This window comes from Argopecten irradians, chromosome 16 (genome assembly GCF_041381155.1).
Source record: "Argopecten irradians isolate NY chromosome 16, Ai_NY, whole genome shotgun sequence".
Classification (NCBI taxonomy): Eukaryota; Metazoa; Mollusca; class Bivalvia; order Pectinida; family Pectinidae; genus Argopecten; species Argopecten irradians.
This window is the reverse complement of record NC_091149.1, coordinates 3,181,812-3,193,483: the sequence shown is the minus strand read 5'-3', so window position 1 is coordinate 3,193,483 and position 11,672 is coordinate 3,181,812.

Below are 11,672 nucleotides of genomic sequence, written 5' to 3'. Positions count from 1 at the left end.
AGTGAGATGCTTATAAAAATTGGTATTATGTTCTATATTACATGTCATGGTCCAGGATTTCAACACTATGAGTGTTATTGTCGTTAACATCGAATTATTAAACATTCCAAGATTACTGTGATGTTTATACTTGTGGCATCTATTTATAGTAACACCAATTTCTGTCTGTGTTCAATAGATCTATTTGTGGTAACGGCATTCTATTTATAGTGATGTTATATTTATCCGTGTTCTGTACAAATCTATTTATAGTGTTGTTGATGTTTACCTGTAATTGGTAAAAATCTATTTAATATTCACGTTATTGTGTTAAATACATGTATGTTCTGAACAATGTATGTTAAAATTATCCTGTTGTATTTAACTGTGTTTCATATCTATTTTTAGCACAATACTGGTTATTAATAAATTTTGTATTTTATAAATCTATTTATAGAAGCTCTCCACATAAATGTTTGTGTAAAGCATGTATATAGAATATATTTTTTATTTTATTTGACTCACACAAGACCAACTTTTTATGATCTCTACGTAACCAAATGATTTACCAAACAGTTTCCATACGGAGGTCTTACTGGCCCAGTTATTAAGGCAGGTTGATGATTTTTCTCTGGAGCCTTTCCTCGATCACCAATAACTTGCTCATCTTGATCACCAATTATGTTTAACACCTGTATTATTGAAATAGATCATCACTAGTTTGATGTCTATGCAAGATCATTGCCAAAATTGTCTGATTTCCTTAACTCATGCACCCCTGAAATTTCATAATGGACTGGTCTAGTCTTTGATTTAGAAGAGTCTAATTGTGTCTTCAGGGGTGAATGAGTTCATGATGTATTAATCCTCAAGAATTTGTTCATTTTGTGTTTTTGATACATTTTGTTGTTGCATATTTTATTTCATAGTAATTTTGAATTATACATTACTGTACAATTGAATATTTCTAGTGTGTAATGTATCATTACGTCAGTTTCTAAACAGGTTATGATGTTTGTGCTGTTGTACGTGATCATTCTACAAGTTGTCCGAAATGTCATCAGGAGAAAGGAAAACTCCTATTGAGAGAGAGAGAAAGGGGGAGAAAGAGATGAGAGAGAGAGTAAGAAGAAGAAAAGACTGGGAAAGAATTAGAGAGAGAGGGTGAGGTAAAGATGACAAGGACAAAGAGTGAGAAAGAAAAAGACAGATGGAAAGATAAGTAAAAAGGGCAGGGAGAAAGAGCAGAGAATGGAAGAGAAAGATAGATATATAGTTAGAGCTACAATGTAGCAGATGTTAGATAGATTTATGTTAGGCTTTACTTTATAGCATTTCAGAGTAGTTCAGGAACAGAGAATTTCTTATTAAGTTTGATTCACAAATTAAGTTTTTAGTGCACAATTTAAAATTTTAGTTCATTTCACATTTAGATGTTTCCTAGCTAGTATTTAGTTTGGCAAAGATTTTCAGAATTTAGATTTAGCTAAATTGCTATTTCATGTTTAATTTGTTTCAACAAAATTTTCATTTAACAAATTCACATTTGGTTTGATTACATATTTAAAGTCTCAGTTTAACTTGGTTCAACACTTTAGTTATAGGGAATTTCAGTTTTAGTAGATTATGAACTAATGTACATGTAAAAATGTAATACCTATGATATACCTGTTGTATGAGTGAAATGTTACAACATGTCAGCTGTTATATATCCTATGTTTTGTTACAGATGTGTGGAACCTATAGCTTTAATGTATTACCGGTATAACTTGTGATATCTGTCTTGTTTATATATATTTTATAGAAATGGCGTTGACAAATGTATGTAACATTTAGAGAACACTTGTTTGTGACATCAGATCAAATTTTACATTGAGATCAGACAAATCTATTTGTGGTGAACATGACACTGTTTTGTCAGCAGATGTCTGTAAAATGAGATTTTGTGCCCCTGTCCTAATGAGTGAGAGATGATTGTGTTACAACAGTTAATGTTTCTATACTTACGGGGAAGCTACAAAACTCGCTGGTTAAAGTTACCTATTCAAATTGGTGCTCAACGGTAATATAAAGCCTGTGTCAATGCAACCAGATAAATATACAAAATCACACTTTTTTGTCGTCAGAAATGTATGAAAATGTAGAAGAATAGTGGGTGCTGCAAGTGTTAAGACAATTTGCACACACTAGACAATACATGTCATTGTCGATGACGTCATCAATTTTGACCCATAGCGACGTTCTTGTGATGAAAAAGCTTGAAAGCAACTGAAATTTCATGATTTCCCCACAAGGTATGGTAGAAAAATGATCTTTTATGGGTCTGTCAACTGGATATCCCAACCCTAGTGAAAGATTTTGGTCATAAACTTTCGGCAAACAGCTGGCTGACTGGCCAAAATCTTTCATCGAGTTGAGATATTCCTGTCCACTTGACGACCTCTTGAAGATTCTATTATCATACGGGAGATAGGTATATTATTATTTGTCTACTCAGTACATACCCGGTATCGTGTAGTTCGTTAGCACCTTGTAGGGTAGTATTACCTGGCTAATCGTGTAGGTCGTTAGCACCTTGTAGGTAGTATAACCTGGCTAACTACCATAAACATACTAATCATACAATTAAGACATGAGTAATGTGATGCATAATAACATTTCTTTGGTTGTATTAGCAGATCTTTAACGGGAATAAACACACAAAATAATATCATTCAAGGAAATCACTGGTTTGTTTTATGTTTACTTACTAGTCTACAAGTCAAACTTTTTTCGCTCAAAGTTGATGGAATGGCGGTAAATTCTCAAATAACAATTAATTATCCGAATATTTAATTTTAAGACATGACTAAAATTGAGTTGCAAAAAGCAAAGAAATTGGTAATTCTGTTTTAGAAGTTTGAGTAAAGGAGGTTTCACAGGAGGTTACTGTCGTCTTTTGTGACTTTCATGTTTTAAGAGCGCATCATTTCACGAAACTGTTCTTTGGTCCTCCCAGTCCTGTTAGTATCGTAAAATGCATGTCTTGCTTCATAAACAAAATGTTTCACGAAATACTTAATCGGATTGATAAAATAATTGTTTCGTGAAATGCATAGATGCTGCAACTATGTCTCCGTCTCCCTGGAAACAGTGATAATATTTTTTTTCTAAATCAACAGATTCAAGATACTTTCACAAAGTCGTAAGTGATTTCAAAATCCATTGGAACAGCACTTATTTTAAATGATGAAGCCATATCACACAATACCATTTTAAAACAGCGCTTAACGTCATGTAACCCAGATTTGCACACATTTTTCTTATTTTTAAGCATCTATTTTTCAGATTGCAATATAATTCCAATTTTTGTATCAATCTTACAAATAGAGCCTATCATCTGTCTGTTGGTTTATGTTTGGAATTCTTTCTGCACGTGTTTCCATAAATAGCATCCTTGGATACAGGTCTAGAACGCACCTGCTATCAACCAGGTGCGGGTACCCAGATTGGCACACCCAGGTAAAAACAGTGAGCATAGGAAATATCGGAATATTTCAAATATGATTTGACTTATATTGAAACTACAATACAAAAATCAACAATTAATGCCATTGAACACTTTTCTCCATATGTATTATTTGGATGATTTACGTGAAAATCAATGCAGTCATTACGCAGGTAAAATTTCATCTTTATGGTTATCACTTACCTTTCTTACATAATTTTTACGATAATATTTAAGCATATTTTGCCCTTTTAAGCTTTGTGTGTGTTTTACTGTTAAATAAACATATAAATGGCATAAGGGAAGTAACTCTTGGATGTATAAGTGCTATTCGAGCGCACCTTTGTTTCATTTCGCATGCGCACATTATCGCAGATGAAAAATCTTCATACTAGAAAATCAATATTTACTGAGGCTAAACAGCTCTGAACTATGAAACTACCAAGTAACTGACAACTAAATTGATTAAATTTGTGTTCTAGACATAGTTTATACCATTTCCACACTTTTTAGAGCAGACTAATGAGCAAAAAGTGGAAAACTAGAGTCATCGCACGGGGCAATATTTACCGTAACACTTGATTTTAGGTATTTTCTTAAGTTTATAGCTGAACAAAATCCCTCCTAGCTATGGTCATGTGGAAATATCACCATTAAAGTATTTCATGATGATCAGGGAATAATTATAGCAACAGCTGAAAGAAAATTTCCAAAGTGAATTTAAAACGGAACAATATTATCAAAAAGTGTGCCATTTTGGGTAGCGTGCCAATTTGGGTAACATGACGTTAGTCATCTTGATTCGTCCGTCGTCGTCCGGCGTGCGTAAACTTTTCCCTTTAAAACGCTACTCCTCCTTAACCGATAAGCAGATTTCATTCATATTTGTTGTGAAACATCATTGGGGAAGGACAATCATATTTTATGTAAATGAGCCTGGTCCGACCCCTAGGGGCTGAGGGACGGGGCCCCAAAAGGGCAAATTTTCTTATTTTAAGCTTTAATATTCTACTCCTCCTTCATCCTTGGGTTGATTTCATCCATATTTGGTGTGAAACATCATTAGGGAAGGACATTCATATTTTATATAAATGAGCCTGGTCCGACCCCAAGGGACCGAGGGATGGGCCCCCAAAAGTGTTAATTTTAGCTTTAAAATCCTTCTCCTCCTTCATCCTTAAAGAGACAATTCACTCAGGCTAATTATTTTACATAACCAAGAAGCCAAATATAGCATAAATGTATTGTTCTACATTTCTTATGAAACATATAACGTAAAACATTGACAAATTCCTTGACATTGTTAAGTATTTTAATTAATATCATTGAAATATCAAATCGTTGATCAATACGATTAAGCAGGTACAATATGGACGCTGTACCCATACCCGAGCCAAAGTCATGCACGTTAAACAAATGAAGTACATAACCACTGAGATGGTGGTAAAATGATTTTTAGGCAAGACAATTCACCTAATAATGTAAACACACTACTGTTTGAGCGATTTGAGCAGTTCTAGACAAAAGTTGCATTACTCTTCGAGTAAGGGACAGGGTTCGGCATACAAGAAGTTTGACCACAGTGTGTAATGGCGGACAGCGAGCGAGTTTGAACATTTCACACACATGTCACCACCATGGGCTTTTCATACTTATCACAGTAAAACCGACTGATCTAATTTCCATTAGAACTGGGGGTTTTCCGATATATGTACAAATTTTAATGTTCTCTTAGCCTGAATTGTCCCTTTAAATTGATTTCATCCATATTTGGTGTAAAATATCATTGGGGAAGGACAATTATGTTTTATAGAAATGAACCTGGTCCAACCCCTAGGGGCTGAAGGATGGCGCCCCAAAAGGGCAAATTTTCTTAATTTTAGCTTTAAAATCCTACTCCTCCTTCATCCTTGAATGGATTTCATCCATATTTGGCTTAAGATATCATTGGGGAAGGACAATTATATTTTATATAAATGAGCCTGCTCCAACCCCTAGGGTCTGAAGGGTGGGGCCCCAAAAGGGCAAATTTTCTTAATTTTAGCTGGCCTATTTCCTGTTTTAGGTTTCGGTCTCCGATCTCAATGAAAATTGGTCTATAGGGGTTTTAATTAATGCCGAACAACATGCAAACATTTTCGTAAAGATTTTGGTATTTCAAGATGGCCACTGGCCCACTTCCTGTTTTCAGGTTTAGGTCTTCGATCTCAATGAAAATGGTCTGTAAGGGTTTTAATTGATGCCGAACAACATGCAAACATTTTCATAAAGATTTTGGTATTCCAAGATGGCCGCGGGCCAACTTCCTGTTTTCATGTTTCAGTCTCCGATCCAATGAAAATTGGTCTATAGGGGTTTTAATTGATTCAGAAGGAGGAACTTTAGGTGAGGATAATCATATTTTATAAAGGACCGAGCTAAGACTCATGGGGATGGTACGGGGGAGGTCCAAAATGGGAGCTTTGTTGAAATTTGGCTTTAAAATCTGACTCCTCCTTATATTAATCCTTGAATGGGTTACAACCATATATGGATGAAGGGCTACCAAGTTTGTTCAACGAATGACATTTACCTATTTCAGAAACTTAAATATTCAACTAAGGAGTTCCTTGTATTGTTTATATTAATTGTTAACCAATACTTTATACTGTGACATTGTTGTACAGATGACCGTTTAGGCCCATGGGCCTCTTGTCTTTTACATTTACAAGATACATGTAATTACCACGTTCTCCCTGCATAAAAAGTTAACTAAAGCCAGGTAAGATGTTACTGAAACCACCGGTGAAGTTTAGAAAAAATATATTAAGAAAAATAATTAATGTGGCCCACAATAAACACAAACCGAAACGACACGGAAACTCGATTTCCGGAAAATATCATGATCGATATAGGCTTTATACGCCTATACGAAACGCTTCCGTAATTGTCGTGATCCGATTGACTTCGCACGGGAAAAGTGGATGTAGAAAATGTTTATGCCTATACACAGGGACCTGTCACAATTTTCTAACCAACAGTATATATGTATTATTGTATCAATTATTTCTCTTTAAGGTAAGATATGCGTCACTGATGTGTAGAGCCCGATTATTTAAAAAAAAAAAAACTCGGTTTAAAATATATGTCCGTTTTTCTCTACCGTAGAGTTCATACTCTTGATACTAGTATATCATTGTACATGAAATTATGTTACATTGCTACATTAATCTTTTTCAATATCACTTAGAGAACAAATTGAAAAACAATATTTCCACTTTCTTAGATTAACAATAAGCGTATTATTTGATATAACTACGGTACAGTGTCAGTAAAGCACTGTTTACCATTATTGACATAACCGGTATCTGAATTATCGTTGGTAAAAATGAAATATCCAATACAGTCCCCGTAGTTTGTGGGTTAATTTTATATTGTTTTGTAGTCCATGGGCTAGGAGGGTCCTACACCCCCCCCCCCCCCCCCCCCCCGAAACCTCTGAACCAATATTTTCCTGAACCCTTATGACCCACTGATCACAAATCAAAATGTTAACATTGCATAACTTGGGATGAACTTCCGGTTATGACGTCATTAAGATGGCCGCCATCTCGAATTTGACTGAGAATTGAAAAATAGTCATAACACTTACATTTTTCAACCGAAGTAGACAAATGAGGTATCAAAATGACCACAATAGAACAACAAATGCATATCAGGACCAAAAAAATCCAATATATGTAGTGATTTCTACGCAGGAAATGAAAAAATCTGATTTCAACCTCAAAAATGGAGATTTTTCAACAATTTTTTTCATATTTAGCTTTACGCAGCAAAAATGTTTCCCAACAGCAAAAATTTTATATTGTTTTGTAGTCCATGGGCTAGGAGGGTCCTACATCCAACCCCCCCCCCCCCCCCCCCCCCCCCCCCCCCCCCCCCCGAAACCTCCGAACCAATATTTTCCTGAACCCTTATGACCCACTGATCACAAATCAAAATGTTAACATTGCATAAGTTGGGATGAACTTCCGGTTATGACGTCATCAAGATGGCCGTCATCTCGAATTTGACTAAAAATTGAAAAATAGTCATAACATTGACATTTTTCAACCGAAGTAGACAAATGAGGTATCAAAATGACCATATTTGATCAACAAATACATATCAGGACCAAAAAATCCAATATATGTAGTGATTTCTACGCAGGAAATGAAAAAATCTGATTTTAACCTCAAAAATGGAGATTTTTCAGCAAATTTTTAGGTCATCTGACCGAAGGTCAGGATGACCTATTGTCATCGTGTTTCGTCCGTCGTCGTGCGCCGTCCGCCGTGCGCCGTGCGCCGTCCGCCGTCCGCCGTCCGCCGTGCGTCGTGCGTAAGACTATTTATACAAAAGCCTACTCCTCCTTCATCCTTTGATGGATTTCATCCATATTTGGTTTGAAATATCATTTGGGAAGGACAATCATATTTTATATAAATGAGCCTGGTCCGACCCCTAGGGGCTGAGGGGTGGGGCACCAAAGGGGCAAATTTTCTTATTTTAATTTAAACTTTAAAATCTTTAGAAGGACAAATTTTAAAATCCACCCCAGATAACTTTAGACATATTCAATGTAAATCTATAAATTCCTTCATCCTTGGATAGATTTCATCCATATTTGGTGTGAAACTTTATTAGGGAAGGACAATCATATTTTATATAAATGAGCTTGGTCCGACCCCTAGGGTCAGAGGGGCAGGGCCTCAAAAGGGCAAATTTTCTTAATTTTAGCTTTAAAATCCTACTCCTCCTTCATCCTTGGATGGATTTCATCCATATTTGGTGTGAAACTTCATTAGGGAAGGACAATCATATTTTATATAAATGAGTCTGGTCCGACCCCTAGGGTCAGAGGGGCGGGGCCCCAAAAGGGCAAATTTTCTTATTTTAGCTTTAAAATCCTACTCCTCCTTCATCCTTGGATGGATTTCATCCATATTTAGTGTGAAACATCATTAGGTAAGGACATTCATATTTTATATATTTGAGATAGGTCTGACCCCTAGGGGCTGAGGGGTGGGGCCCCAAAAGGGCAAATTTTCTTAATTTAAGCTTTTAAATCCTACTCCTCCTTCATACTTGGATGAATTTCATTCATATTTGGTGTGAAACGTTATTGGGGAAGGACAATCATATTTTATATAAATGAGTCTGGTCCGACCCCTAGGGGCTGAGGGGTGGGGCCCTAAAAAGGGCAAATTTTCTTATTTTAGCTTTAAAATCCTACTCCTCCTTCATCCTTGGATGGATTTCATCCATATTTATTGTGAAACATCATTAGGTAAGGACATTCATATTTTATATATTTGAGATAGGTCTGACCCCTAGGGGCTGAGGGGTGGGGCCCCAAAAGGGCAAATTTTCTTAATTTAAGCTTTTAAATCCTACTCCTCCTTCATCCTTAGATGAATTTCATTCATATTTGGTGTGAAACGTTATTGGGGAAGGACAATCATATTTTATATAAATGAGTCTGGTCCGACCCCTAGGGGCTGAGGGGTGGGGCCCCAAAAGGGCAAATTTTCTTATTTTAGCTTTAAAATCCTACTCCTCCTTCATCCTTGGATGGATTTCATCCATATTTAGTGTGAAACATCATTAGGTAAGGACATTCATATTTTATATATTTGAGATAGGTCTGACCCCTAGGGGCTGAGGGGTGGGGCCCCAAAAGGGCAAATTTTCTTAATTTAAGCTTTTAAATCCTACTCCTCCTTCATCCTTGGATGAATTTCATTCATATTTGGTGTGAAACGTTATTGGGGAAGGACAATCATATTTTATATAAATGAGTCTGGTCCGACCCCTAGGGGCTGAGGGGTGGGGCCCCAAAAGGGCAAATTTTCTTAATTTTAGCTTGCGCACTTCCTGTTTTCAGGTTTCGGTCTCTGTTCTCAATGAAAATTATTCTTTAGGGGTTTAAATTGATGCCGAACAACATGCAAACATTTTCGTAAAGATTTTGGTATTCCAAGATGGCCGCTGACCCACTTCCTGTTTTCAGGTTTCAGTCTCCGATCTCAAGGAAAATTGGTCTATAGGGGTTTTAATTGATTCAGAAGGGGGAACTTCAGGTGAGGACAATCATATTTTATAAAGGACCGAGCTAAGACCCTTGGGGATAGTACGGCGGACGTCCAAAATGGAAGCTTTGCTGAAATTTGGCTTTAAAATCTGACTCCTCCTTATATTAATCCATGAATGGGTTACAACCATATATGGATGAAGGGCTACCAAGTTTGTTCAACAAATGACATTTACCTATTTCAGAAACTTACATATTCAACTAAGGAGTTCCTCGTATTGTTTATATTAATCTTTAACCAATACTTTATACTGTGAATTTGTTGTTTTGTGCAATGAGTCAGATGACCGTTAAGGCCCATGGGCCTCTTGTTCATATTTGGCTTGACGCAGCAAAAATGTTTCCCAACAGCAAACTATTATTTCTAATAAGTTTTTTGACCACTTATCAATCAGTTTAAGCAACGAAAACAACAAAAACCAATGTTAACATCGATCGTATAAAAATCCGGTTATGACGTCATCAAAATGGCCACCATCTCGAAATTCACTGAAAAAGGAAAAATAGTCATAACATTGACATTTTTCGACTGAAGTAGACAAATGAGGTATCAAAATGACCACAATAGAACAACAAATACATGTCAGGACCAAATAATCCAATATATGTAGTGATTTGAACGCAGGAAATGAAAAAAAATATTATTTTTAAGCTCAAAAATGATAATTTTTCAGCATTTTTTTTTTTCATATTTGGCTTGACGCAGCAATATTGTTTCCCAACAACAAATTATTATTCGTAATCAGTTATTTGACCTCTTATCAATCAGTTAAAACAACAACAACAACAACAACAAAAATATATAGAAATGCAAAAGAGAATTGTTGTTATACCATCATTTGGTTTACAAAACATCACCGGATGCGGCATATGATTGTTATTTTTTTCCAAACCACTGACACTACAGTTTCCTGGTGTCTTGGAATTTCCTGAATATAACATTGGCTATTAACGATTTATATCTTAACAAATTTGAATTTAAAGTTGGCTGAATATCTAAGTAGGACTTCAAAATCATTCATTTTCATGTTCGAAATATTGTAGACTAGTAGCCTCTCAAACTGAATTATTACAGCAAAATGCCAACTAATAGCTATAGGGTATCAAATTAAAATTCCGCAAATACCATGACACTTTTCGAAACGTGTTGTGTCTTTTAGAATGAGCACATCCATTATTTACTTCCTGTGTATAACGTTAGGAAATATAAGATGGTTACTACAGTGTCACATATTTCTTTCACTAGTTCTTAATGATAATCATTTTCGTTGTGCGTGCTTTCTCGCCAGAGTGTCGTCTTCGACCTCGATGACCTGATGTGACATTACATTATCGGGTTACCATCGTGGTTCTAACTTGTCAACCGTCCATGACATAACATCAGAAACATCGGCTTCAGGGATGTTGGAGCTCTTCCTCTTTCCTACCTTGTTTCACCTAGATTCACATATCGTATATGATGTTCCAGACTTCCCCGGCATTATGGAAAAGACACCAGATCCACATTCTGCGGAGGGTTGGGTTGGTTCTCCTTAATTCGTATGAAGCACAATTCCTCATTCTTGTGAACCTCAGTAACCATAGTTGGCACAGATGGATTCTTTGAGGTCATAGTATAGATGAGGTCTGCAGTGAAGTTTCACTCTTTGCCAAGTCTGGAAAGCACTGTAGAGAACTTTTTACTTGAGAGTCTTCAATGTTCTCTTTACGCATACACCAGATGTGACAAAACCAGCACCTTCAAGGGAGTGGGAAAAGTCAGACCAATGAAAAGCATTTAACATTTATGGCCTCATTAATGACCTCGATGATATCACCTGTGCCATTTATGGTTGCACGAGGGTCCACACGATTGATGAATAGTACTTCATACGAATTATGGAGCTATGTGCTAAGGAGAACAAATGAATGTGGATCTGGTGTAATTCCCATCATGCCGGAGAAGTCTGAAACAGCATATATGTACGATATGTTAGAATCTGAAAGAGATCCCACATCTCTGAACCTGTTGTTCCTGATATGAACTCTTGCCATGGATGGGTCATAAAAGAAGACAGGCTAGAACAACACTGGCAATGTAGTGTCACATCAGCT